Below are 13,983 nucleotides of genomic sequence, written 5' to 3'. Positions count from 1 at the left end.
AAACTGTAAACCGTATTGTCACTAGTTGGCGCTCTAACAATACTATTTAAATCTTAGTTAACTGTTACGAGATCGGATAAGTAAACGTCAGTTGAAATCTCATACTTGGCGCCCTTGTCGGAACCCCTGTGCATGGTTCCAAGATGTTGGAAAAGGTGGAAAATCACCCTGCTACTCGTTGTATGTAGTCTATGATCCTAGGGGCGATAAATAAATATATCATAAATAAATAAATATATTACGACAGTACGTACACACATCGCCACCTAGCCAGCCAGCCAGCAAGTCAGCGTAGCATGTGTTAATGTTACTAAGATAACGAATTAATATTTTTATTAATTATATACATTATTTATGTATTTAAAAAGATTCATGTTCATCACACAAACACAAACAGTTGTGTGAGTCGAACGCACAGCCTTAAATTCAGAAAGTAGCGTCACTGCCCACTGCGCCAATCGAGCGACGAATGCGCGATGTTATTGAGCTTTATTGTTTCGACACTCGAAATCGAGCTTACGATTGCAAAAGTGACATCCCTTGCTGCAAAAATAATTTACTATAAAGTATATAAAGGTAAGTTCCGGATTCGACGAGCTGTACCGTTACTGATGGTGTTTAATTGGATTATGCTCGTTTCACAGTGGCCAGTGCGGGTCAAGAGGGTGAGAATGGGGTCGAGGTCCTTGCCTTGCGACCCTCTGTGATACCTCGCTATGGGTTACGAAACCTGTGCTTCGTTTATTCAAATGTAAGTAAATTTAAATATTTTTCCCCCTAGAAGTTAGCCCTTGACTACAATCTCAGCTGGTGGTGAGTAATGATGCAGTCTAAGATGTTAGCGGGCTAGCCTGTTAGGGAGTATGGTAGTCATACCCCTAATCGGTTTAAACGCGACATCGCACCGGAACAAAAAATCGCTTAGCGGCACGTCTTTGTCGCTAGGGTGGTAAAGGCCACGGCCAAAGCTTCCCACCAGACCAGACCAGAGGAAACATAGAAATTATAAATTCCCAAATGCCCCTAACGAGAACTGAACCCACTGCTTAAATTCAGAGCGCTCACCGTTCCGCCGGGGAGGTAGTCAAGAAATAACATTAATTATAAATATAAAATTTAAAAATTCTTCGATTCTTTATCATTAGATATCTTTCATTTGATATCCATATTTAAGGAGATGTACGCAATTTTGTCGCGGCCGCCATCTTTGATCGGTTTTCATAAAATATACCTAGCTAGGAACATTCCACACACATGCATACAAATGGTTATCAAATATTACACACTAAATAAAATTCGTGAGCTATAAACAGCTTCCAATTTTCTACCCCTGTAGAATAGACTCGCGCGGGAAGCCGTGCGTTCCAATGATGCCAAACGCCATGCAATTTTTCTCAACAGCCACGTCCGCTCTGCTTAGAGTGCACGACTAGGAAGAATTTTCTACCCCACTCGGAAATCAAACCCAGAATGTTGTGTGTGATGGATTTCGACCATGCCAACTCCTATAGTCAGCTATAGCCTCTTTGCAATCCAATTATCCCATATATTATATGGATGGGTGGACGATGTTTTCTTCTACCTACAATGACGTGCCGTCAAGCGATCTAACGCGCGCGATGTCGCGTAGAGACCGATTAGGGGTATGGGTTACATATAACTGCCATTCATCTTAACAGTTTAGCACTAAGCCTCGATTACATTTACATACACCACCATGACAGATTCAAGTTCAGAGTTAACTTGTGTTGTGGACAAAAAAAACTTGTACAAGTGTTTAAATAAATAGTTCAAAGGGTGACCATCAAACTTATAGCCTTTCGTATTCCAGCTTGCATTTAAATTGTTAGGCCATAGGGATTCCCAACACCAACGCATGGAATTTGATTAATTGTATTCCAAATTCAAATCCATTTATTTGCTTGAAACATGACAAAATATTATACATGTTTAGTCGCAGTCTGTGACATGCAAATCTTAAAGTATCTAGGTATATTAATTTATTATAAATCACCACTCAAACTCACACCAAAAAATATATTAAAAACTAGCGGACTCTCGCGACTTCGTTCGCGTATGAGTCAATCGAGAAGCTAGAATAGATGTGATGCTAACATCATAATCATCGTGGCTAGCCATGTACCTACTATTATTTTACGTGGTATATTGAGTTAGTAAGTTGTCATTACTTTAGTTGATACATACATACATACATACATAAATCCACCCTCACTAACTTTCGCATTTATAATATTAAGCAGTATGGTACGCATGTATTCGATCGTTGTCCCATATGCCTTGCTACTTGCTGTTTATTTATCTTTATTTTACTTATGAAATTAAGACAATACATGCTTGATAGTATACAATTTCGAATAAAAAAACTAAATATTAAAATCGGTTTCAATTTAACGGAGCTATGAAATAAAATTGATAAAAAATTTCATTAAATTTCCCGGAGGAAACTTATTGTTTATCGGGATAAAAAAGTATCCTATATGTTGACCCGTAATATGAGCTACCACTATACCACATTTTATTTTACAGACATAAATTAAATAAAAATCTGTTTTGGACTCGGTATCGATTATAAAGAATCCCCCGGTCAACATTTTCAAAATATATTGTATGTGTATATGTATAATCTACAGAAATCTTCCAGTTACAGTTCTATTATAAGTATAGATAGATAATATAAATTGTATTTATAAGAATGTCATATGTACACTATGATAGATCAAAAATAAGGAAAAAAAAGTCTAAATTAATGTCTCGTGGCATAGAATTCTTTTACAGAATAACAGCACTTATCCACCAATCAGTCGTGTACTTTAGCTTTGAACTTCAAGAACGGTTGCTCTTCCAAGTAGGTAAATATAATATTTTAGTAACTAGTGGGTACGCTTAAAAGGGCAAGAGTTCAATAACATGGAGAGGGTAGCTAAAGAATGCCTGAGTAGGATAAAATAATAAATTATTCCGCTCGAGGCTGGACGTCGCCCTATAACCTACAGTGAGAACTGCCAAGTGTTCAGTAACCTTTGCTTTACTCGATGTCGGTCTCAAATCATCATCAAAATTCAAAATTCAAAATTCAAAATTCATTTATTTCAAATAGGCCTAATATAAGCACTTTTGAAACGTCAAGTCTGTCTGTTTGTAGTGGTTCTACCACCGGTTCGGAAGGCAGATTCTACCGAGAAGAAGCCATCAGCCGATGAATGTCCGATTGCTAGACAACTCTTCTCTGATAACAAATCATATCTTATCATATCATTGTCTCTTTTGCTAAGTGAGGATTGGTAGTTATGGGATAATATTATGGAGAACTCTCAGGCATGCTGGTTTCCTCACGATGTTTTCTTCACCATTAAAGCATGTGATATTTAATTAATTAAAACGCACATAGCATAAAAAATTTAGAGAAAGTAATGCTGAAATCCTAGCTGCTATTACCGCTTCTTAATAATAAATACGGAATAAGAATTTTATATCCACCACGCTGTTCGATGTCAGGTTGCTGGGCTTAAACTTTATTATACGAAGTTAGTGCGAATAACAACTATAACCGACGCGACGGGTGAACGTGCCCCTGAGACACGGGTTTGGCTACATTCCTACTAATATTATAAATGCGCAAGTGTGTCTGCTTGTTTTTTCGTTTGTTTTTTTGTTTGTTACCTTATTATGTACCTACCTTGGTTATATATTTTTTTACCTTCTTATATTTTAAGCTGTTGAGCTAAACCAATATTGGCGAAACTTTGAAATGGAATAATTTTTATCTAGGAAAAATTACTTACAACAATAAAAATAAAAAAAACAACAAGGAAACAAGCAAGCAATTTTTATTTATAATCTATACTTATAATCACAGATTTAAGAACGTACAGAATCCTTATTTAACTATCATTGTATGCAGTGCATTGACGCCCCATGCACGTCTCACTTCACACTCACTGAAGGCCAAATTACCAAAATACCTTCTAAGGCGCCAAATTTTATAATAAAATACCTATACCTATAAAAAATGTAAACTCATTCAATGTATTCAAAACTAAATAAGCTTCTTATATATTAAGTAATACCAATAAATTTAAAGACGAATACATTGAATGAGTAGATAATAGTAAAGTTGAATTTAGTTTAGTCTAATGGCGAAGTGTATTAATTTATTATAGAAAATTAAGTTTCCTATGTAAGTGACTTAGGTCTTTTTATGGGAATAAATGTCTTTAAACCTAACTATGTTTGTAACTAGATAGTGTGAAAAGTGCCTAATTCTATTATTCTAGTTCTAGTTTATGACAAAAAGTTTAAATACCAGAATTTGAATTAAATTCGTTTACTCCTCTGCAAGATTTGTTTGTTTATTCTACCTAGTACCTGTAATTTTAGAGGACCTGATCGGGTTCTCGTGTGCTGGTTTAAATAACCAACATAAGTGGCGACCATGAAAGGATACATGGTTCTGTATGATGTTAATTCTGTGCTTATATAATAACATTCATTAATAAAATATAAATTGCACCATTACAAACATTTATTACATACACACCAATATAAGTTTTGAGGTACGCATTTGTTTGTATAATGATTATAATGACTCTACGTTACTTTACATGTACCTACCTAACTAATTTTTAAAATTTTTACGTTAACTAAACTTTCGTTATGCCAGATAGCTGTTGATACATGGAAGCTATTGTGAAATCTGTTTTCTGCCACTTGTAAAAACTCAGTGGGAGTACTCGAGTACTCCCACTGAGTTTTTACAGAATATATATGGTTTCATAACTTAGCATTGTGCGTCACAAACGTATTTCCAATCATAAAAGCATAATACGAACGTGCTTAGAAGGAAAATATTTTCTTTACATCGCTGGCAAATCAATGATATCTTTCAATGAATTCTTGATTGGCAACTTACATACTTGATTCGTAACAAAATATTTGGAACGATATTTTTAGGTTCCCTTAAAATATTAATACATTAGTGTTGCTGTATACGTCTCAATTTTCATTGTACCATCTGTTAGCTTTGGTTTTCGAACACGTAGTACATTTAACTTAAATTTAGATAACACTTAATGTAGATAATAAAGGTTATAGGTACTAATTGATCTTTACTCACTACAAATAAAATAGTTCGGGGTTATTTAGTTTAAGTTGAAAGGCGTTACGCTGTAATAAAATCGACACAAACACTAATATTAATCAGTGAATGTTTTTCCAATTATATGATATAATAAAGAAATGTTGAACGAAAATAAATCTATTTAAGGAAATAAATTCAAATACAAACAACATGTGGAACATGTGTTTTATTCGGACGTAACATCCCTACTTATATTATAAATGTCAATGTAAGTTTGTTTGTTACGCTTTCACGCAAAAACGACGTAACCGATCCTCATGAAACTTTGTACACATATTCTTGGAAGTGTTAGAAGTAATATAGGATACTTTTTATCCCGACATTAAGCTCGGTTCCTTTGGGAGAGGGGATGAGTGTTTGACGATTTTACACCATTACTCCGACAAATTATATCCGATTTGATGTGTTTCATTTTTCCCAAAATGTGGTTGGAGATAGAGGACAGAATTCCTCAGCGGACAGCAGCAAAGCGATACTGAATACTTTATTTTTTTTTTAGATCTACAACTATATTTAATGCCACATAAAAAAACTAAATCAAACGCAGACGAAGTCGCGGGCAACAGCTAGTAATATATAAGTTTATATGAACACGTAATTCATTCATTCAAAAAAGAAGCCTTATGGTGTCTACATACATCTGTCGGTTCTTGTGTTACGCCTAAACTCAACTAGATCTAGATTTAAATCGATTTTTTTAGTTAAAAACTCTTGTGCAACTGTAATATTACTGTAAACTACACTAAATAGAATAAAATAATGAACAAATAAGCCTAATAATGTTATAAATCCTACTTATTTGATATTATAAATGTGAAAGTGTGGATGTTTGTTACTCAATCACGCAAAAACGGCTGAACGGATATGGATGAAAATTGGCATGCTTGTAGCCATTAACATGAAAAAGAACATAGACTTTATTTCGATTCGACTATACCGTGGTAGGTTAAAAATTTTTAACGAGCGAAGCTTTAGGCCCAGTTCTGAAGTCCACGCAGTCGCGGGCAGAAGCTAGTATATATGAATGTGGGTTAAAATATAAAAAGAGCTTAAAGTCCTCCATTTTCATTTCGAATTTTAAATGGACATCGTTTCAAATTCACGATTCCACTAACAGAGTTAATAGAGGTTTGTCAACTTGAATATTAATGGAAAAGAAAAACGGTTCCTCTAACTATTTTTATACATCAACAATAATCGTTTACAAACCGTTTTTTAAAAAGAGACAGGTTCTAATTTCGAATTATTGTATTTATTTTCAGATGTATTTATACCGATTTAACTGTCAGTTGTGGGTCAACTTATTGAATTTGAATTATTTCAATTGTTTTATATATAGAATTAGGAACCTACAGAACCCTCATCCAGCCATTATTACATGCAGAGCATTGTGTCCAATGAAAACACCCTGCGCACGTCTCACACACCCACGGAATGTTGCTAGCTCACAAACTTTTTTCGTCTTACATACTTACCTAATTAACAATTTATAAAATATATAGTAAGGATAAGAGTTATAACTAAGCTATAACTTTAATACTTAAGAAGTGCTACCAAATCAAACATTCGCCAGATTTTTATGTGGACCGGTTTCCAGCCGACCGCCGCAGTCCGCAGTAATTATTTAAGGTAGGGCTCTGTAATTCATCTAATGAAAAAAATCGATTTTTTTACAATCCAACCCTCCATAAAAACAAATAAAACATTGCTATGTAGGTCAACGAACCCCAGCCAAAACGCAGCATGTGTGTGTAGGCATTGTGCCTTGCGTGTGTGCGTTCATTATGCTGATGGCTATTGATCAATCTCGGCTTAGAAACGTCATGTGAAATGGAGTGTGCGGTAAGTTTTGCAAATGTTTACCTACTAAGTATGAATCTGAATGTGTTAAGTGCGTTATAAGCAATTAAAATAGTTGGTAAATCCAAAAGTGCACGTCTCATAATCTCATTCATTACAATAAAATTGAGATTATTTGTAAATAACAATTAAACTACATCTAATTGTACCGTGAAGAGTAATAGGCTTCTATTCCTCAAAATACTGAAGCCAATAAAAAAAAAACAACTCGATAAGTGAAGTATTTCGCTCGTTATCGTGACCACAAGATACGGGATCCCCACGTACAGACACACGGACGTCCAAGACAGAACTTTTTTAAACAATTTTTTTAATTAGTTTAACAATAAAAAGAGTGTAAAATATCATGAGTGTTAAAAAATAGTGTGTTTGTCTATTTATATTCATTTATAAAAGCAATAAAGAATAAAAAAAGTGACATTTTAAGTAGGAGAATCAGTCAGTGAGCGTAAACTGACAGTAGTACCCACCGCAACGTTTCGCTTATGAGGCGTGCAATATCTTTTATTGGGAGGAAAACATCGTGAGTAACGCCCAAGAGTACCATAATGTTCTCAAAGGCGTGAGGAGTCCACCAATCCGCACTGGGCAAGCGTGGTGGACTGCAACTTAACTCCTTCTGATTTCTTCTTCATTTCTTCCGTTCCCTGTAGTGGGCCTGTGATAGGTTGCTATGATTACGATGATTAATGTGAAAGTGGTTTTTTAATTGCACTACAAGTTAGCCCTTGACTGCAATCTCTCCTAAATGATGATGCAGTGTAAGAAGGTAGCGGGCTAACCTGTTAGGGAGTTGGTATGGTAGTTATATATATTAAACCCGTACCCCTAATCGGTTTCTACGCGACATCGGACCGGAACGCTAAAACGCTTACGCCTTTGTCGGTAGGGTGCTAACTAGCTAGGCTTCCCATCAGACTAAGAAAGTGTGTCTGTTATGTCTGTTTATTTGTTACCCATATGTTCGGCTCCACCGACGGCAATCATGAAACGCTTCCACGGATTAAAAGAATAATCTTATTTACTTATGCTTAAAATATTTCTAATGAAAATTTGCAGAAATTACATCTGATATTTTATTTCTGATGTTATATTTCGATAAATGTCCCTCATTTCACGAAAAAATTAAAGCTTCAATTCTTAAAACGCACAAAAGTTACAAGTGGGTGTTGTGCCCCGAAAGTGAAGTCGAAGTACTACCCACTGGGCTAATGGCTGCGACATAATACAAAAGAATCAAGTTAAATTTAAAAGTTCAAGTTAAGTTAAAGCTTGGTGAAAATTGAACGTCAGATAGCCAACCCTTAAGTTTATATATTCTATGGGGGTAGTTTGATCGGTCCAATTATGGCCTCCACCTGTGCGCGGCGTGTGGGTACCAGGATAACAAGTGTTGCAAGGAGTATTGATCTCCTCCGGAACAAAGCGCATCTGCGAAAGTTTACACAGCTACCCGTTCCGGCCCTTTGAACGGTTTGAACATCGATACTTCGGACTGGTTCCCCGTGACAACCGGCGATTGTAGCTAGGGTGGTTAGTCGGTTGCTGATATTTTGGAATCATTAGCAGGTATAGGTAGTGTATTATCTATGATCTATAGTTAGGGAGGCTAAATGTTATAGTGTGTTTTCTTTGTTTGCCGTACTCTTGACTTTGTTCGTATGGAAACTTTATTCGCTGTACCCTGAACTATTTTATTTGGGGAAAAAAACATCATATAAAGTACACGCAACACAACAACATATCAAGGAGAACATAAAAAAGATTTAAAATTAGATAGTTAAATAAAAAGAAATAAACCAAAAACAAATAAAAATAATGCTATGTAACGTTAGCATATCGGCAGTGGCGTGCATAGATGGTATGCAGATGATATTATTTATAAAACGACGAAAATCTCCAGTACGAGTTATAAAAAACTTAAGGTATACAGTTTTAGTATTTATTACAGTAGTAGACAAGTATTTTATATTATAAACAATTACCAATTACCTAGGATCACATAAAATACAATAAGTAACAAATCAAAGAGGTAAATAATAAAAATAAAACCACAATCGAAAGAATAAATAAATTCGTACTATTATATAAACAAAATCAAAAATTATGAAACTAATAATAATACAATGAGACACGTTTGAAACGAGAGATAACCGATCACAAACTTTCGCATTTATAATATTAAGTAGTATGGTACGCATGTATTCGATCGTTGGCCCATATGCCTTGCTACTTGCTGTTATTTGTCAAGAGTTATGTCCTTTATCTCCGACAATATTTATCAGATCTTCATTAAAATTAGACACTACATGTTTTATAGTATACACTTTAAAATAAAAAATAATTATTAAAATCCGTTCTAATTTAACGGAGAAATGAAGTAAATTTGATAAAATTTTTCATCCCGTTTCCCGGAGAAAACTTATTGTTTATCGGGATAAAAAGTATTCTAAATGTTGACCCGGGATACCAGCTACCAAATTTTATTTAAATCCGTTCAGTAGTTTTCACGTGATGCCCGGACAGACAGACAGACAAAAATGTAATAAAAATCTGTTTTGGACTCAGTATCGATTATAAAGCATCCCCCGGTCAAAATTTTCAAAATATATTAAATGTACAAAAATCTTCCTGTTACAGTTTTATTATAAGGAGAATAGATATAAAAACAGATATTATATGAAAATAATATAGTTCCTCCTGTCACGATTCAAAGCATTAATAAGGCTTGCTCCAAGCCTAAACTACCTCTAAAACATCTCTATCTCTTGCTCTGTTTAAAACAAAAACAAATATATTCCACGGAAAACTATGAGCACTATATTCCACACTATAATCTATCTCTGTGCTTAATTTCACTCTAGCGTGATTGAGTAACAACCATCCATCCAAACTTTCGTATTTATTAGTAAAGATTTATTTTATGTATCCTCATTTCAGAGGCGTAAATATGAAAACCTGGATAGCAGCTTCATTTTTGTGCCTTTTGGAGTGAAGACTTTGGGACCGTGGGGTCCGGAGGCAAGAGCCCTTTTCAAAGAATTATCGAAAAGGGTTATCGAGTCTACCGGTGATCCTAGAGCGGGCAGTTACCTTGGCCAACGAATTAGTTTGGCCATCCAAAGGGGCAATACTGCCAGCATCTTAGGAACTATGCCTCACTGCGGTGGCTTCGAGGACGTTTTTGATTTTATTTAGTTTTAAATAGGTTATATTTATAAACAATTATTTTAAAGAATAAATAAATACATACGTTTAAATTCTTGCGCTAAGCTAACGTGGAATTTCTCAGTTTTATCCTCAAATTAACAACGGGTAATACGGTATCCACTCGGTACCGAAAATTTTTATACGCATTTTAAATTTATAAAAGCTAGACACAGAGTGTATGTTACACTTGGGGACAACAAATATAGCAGTACGGGTGGCAGATTACCTTTAGTTTTGACGCCTAATTACTCTGTTTCACGTTCTTTAGAGGCACTTGAAACGTCTGCTTGTAATGAATCTTCAACTGGTTCAGAATGCAGATTTTACTGAAAAAGCTAACCAGCTCGTTTCTCAGGAAGATTTTTCTTATCATCATCATCATATCCACCCATTATCGGGCCACTACCGGGCACGCATCTCCTCCCACATTGAGACGGGATTAAGGCCGTAGTCCATCAAGGTGGTCTAGTGCCGATTGGCGGACTTCACTTACCTTTGAGAACATTATGGAGTACAATCAGGTATGAAGTTTTCCTCACGATGTTTTTGAAATCCTATTGTAAGATTAAGGATTACTTAAACGATAAAAAGGCTTGGGTGTGATTTGAGCTAACTTCATAGCTAAAGATTAATTGACTGTGAGATGGTGTTAACAAAATAAATACCCGGCTAAGTTTGTTGTGGGCTCTTCTTAGAACCCGCGCGTTTGGAACCCTCGTAGCTTTAGGTTTAAGACTGTAAACTGTAAAAAGATGTTGAAAAAGATTAATCTGCAGAGGTTCTTGCCGGTTCTTCTCGGTAGAATCTGCCTTCAGAACCGGTGGTAGAGTCACTACAAACAGACTCACATGACCTTTCAAAAGTGCTTATAAAATGGGCCTACTTGAAATAAATGAAATTTGAATATTTTTCTGAATTTTGAACGAAGTTATCACCGTAATGGTGATAACACTGAATTATGTAAACATAAAAATATGAACGATTCATAAGTACCTGTGATAGGCTTACATGAATAAAGAATACTAGCTGACCCACGCAACTTCGTCTGCACCAAATCGGTTATTACCGGAAAACACGAATAAAAATGACATTTTCTAAAAATGAATCCTAGCTAGATCGATTTATCGCGCCCGGAACCCCCTGTATGCTAAATTTCATGAAAATCGTTCGAGCCTATTCCGAGATTCCAATCTTTATATATATATTTCATGTGCGCGTGTGTATGTCACTGAACTCCTCCTAAACGGCTGGACCGATTTGAATGAATTTTTGGTACACGTTTGAGTGGCACCCTGGTTTAGATTCAGAAATTAGCCCGACAGATGGCACTGGGTATATATATATACAGATTGACTAGGGTATATATATATGTAGATACAAGAATTGCTCTTGAAGATATAAAATTGGAATTTAGTGGTGATTATATCAATCATCACTCACAACCATGCAGTCAAAACCTAACTTGTAATGGATTAATGCACAAAAAGAAGGTATCCGAAGGTTACGATCACTTCATACCATCACAAATGCGAACCTACACCGCCAGCCCCAAAAACCACGTCATATTGAAAGCGGTGAGTCAGACAGAACGCCCGGTAGTGAGTGCAGCCTGCAGCCAGACAATGTGTCAATATTTGATCTGTCGCCATGCCACTGTATCTGCTACATTGCTAGCGTTCGTAATGAATCGTACATACTACACTTTTACACTACCTCGTGATCCGTATTAGTACTTCAACTGCGGCGGCCTTGGTGTGAGTTTGCATGTAAACTGACGTCACAGCTCCGTCAGCGTGCTATTTTGTATGAACGACCAAACGATGAAACTTTACTACAGAAACTTTAAAGGGTAAAGTAACTGATAAGCACAGAATTAGGAACATACAAAATCCTCATTCAGCATTGTATTCTGTGCATTATGTCCAAAAACAGTGAAAACGCTAGTCTTACTTAACAACTACTGAATTGCTAGCTACAAACTTTTTTACACTTCACATTAAACGTTTAGAATATTAGAGGTAAAATAATTACTGTCACCTGCTATACAGTAGAAGTGACTAGCCGTTTTCGGTAAACCTTTCTAAAGTGGAGTTGTTTTGGATGCTTAAATATTATTCGTGTACGCGATTACTGTATGTTCTTGATTATTTGCTCATAAGATCAGACCATCCATGCAACTTGGTCGAAATATCGACAAATCTATCGTGGTATGTACCCGTTGAACTATATTTACGAAATGTTATTTTTTTTTTTTAATCTACTACAAGTAAGCCCTTGACTGCAATCTCACCTGGTTGTAAGTGATGATTCAGTCTAAGATGGTAGCGGGCTACCATCCTGTTAGGGACTATGGCAGTTACAATAAACCCATACTCTTCATCGTTTTCTACTCGACATCGTACCGGAACGCTAAAGTTTTTGTCGGTAGGGTGGTAACTAGCCACGGCCGAAGTATCGCACCAGACCAGACCAGAGAAAATTCAGAAATTGCATCTGCAGGTATTCAAACCCGGGACCTACCACTTAAAAAAAATCTTCGCCATTGGTTGTCTGGAAGAAATCGCTATGAGAAGTAAGGGCGCCAAATTGTATACGTTGTATGTAATACTTTTCTTTTTTTTGTAATTTTTGCAATAAAAGTAGGTATATTCATTCATTCATCGTATTTAACTTTCATGCGAACGAATAAGTAAACGTAGGTAGTTAATCTCACATTTGGCACTTTGTTCGATTCTCAAGTTGCACCAAAAATAATTTAGTATCCAGTTTCTCTTTTACGAAATTTTTGGTATCAGCTCGAAGTCAGAAAATTGGCGCTTCACTCTTGTACCTCGGGACCCGGTTATTATCATTAACATGCGGTAAAAAGTCCGCCAACTCGCATTGTAGCAGGATGGTGGGTCAATGCTCGAATACCCCATAAGGGTGAGGACTGTGTCCAGTAATGGGTCTTTAACGGAATGAGGATAGCTACCACCATAATATAAAGAAGATATACAGTACTCCCACACATTTGATTTCGTGTCTTTTCTAGACGGCTAAATCGAACCTCTGTGTATATATGTGAAACCTTATGCCATATGACAGTTTAAATAATACCGACAAATATTATTTTAGTAGCGGTTCCCTGCAACTTTTTACACAAACAAACTTCGATAAGTTTGTCATACAAGCTTAACTCCGACATATACACAATATAACCTGACCCACTGCGTCGATTGAGAAACCTGCACTTTCAAATTTTGTTCAAAATTAAATACTTGTGATCTATACCGTATTTATTTGGGTCAGGATTAATATCACGGTTATGTAATAATAAATTATTATTATAATTAAAATATTATTATATTGTATTAATAAACACCTTTGCATTATTTTACAACAAAATTTGATTACCTTGAAAAAGGTATATTGAGTGAGTGATCAACCACAAAAGGTTGTTGGACAAATTTTAAAGTGGAACAATTCCGTCATAAATTTTTGCGTAGCTTAACTGTTTACGCAGTGCGCTCAACGGAAGTTCTAAAATGGGATATTTTTACCCGTTTTTGCAACATTTTTCATTGATACTGCGTTCCTATTGGTATTGAGATGATATATAGCCTTCCTAAATGGACATCAAAAAAATAGTTTTTCAACTCAATCCGGTAGTTTCTGAGATAAGCGCTACAAACTAACAAACTTCTCAACTTTATTATCATCGTCATCATATCAACACATTACCGTCCAACTAGAGCAAGAGTCTCCTCCTACAG

The sequence above is a fragment of the Pararge aegeria genome, chromosome 20 (assembly GCF_905163445.1).
Source record: "Pararge aegeria chromosome 20, ilParAegt1.1, whole genome shotgun sequence".
Classification (NCBI taxonomy): domain Eukaryota; kingdom Metazoa; phylum Arthropoda; class Insecta; order Lepidoptera; family Nymphalidae; genus Pararge; species Pararge aegeria.
This window is presented reverse-complemented; position numbering follows the sequence as displayed.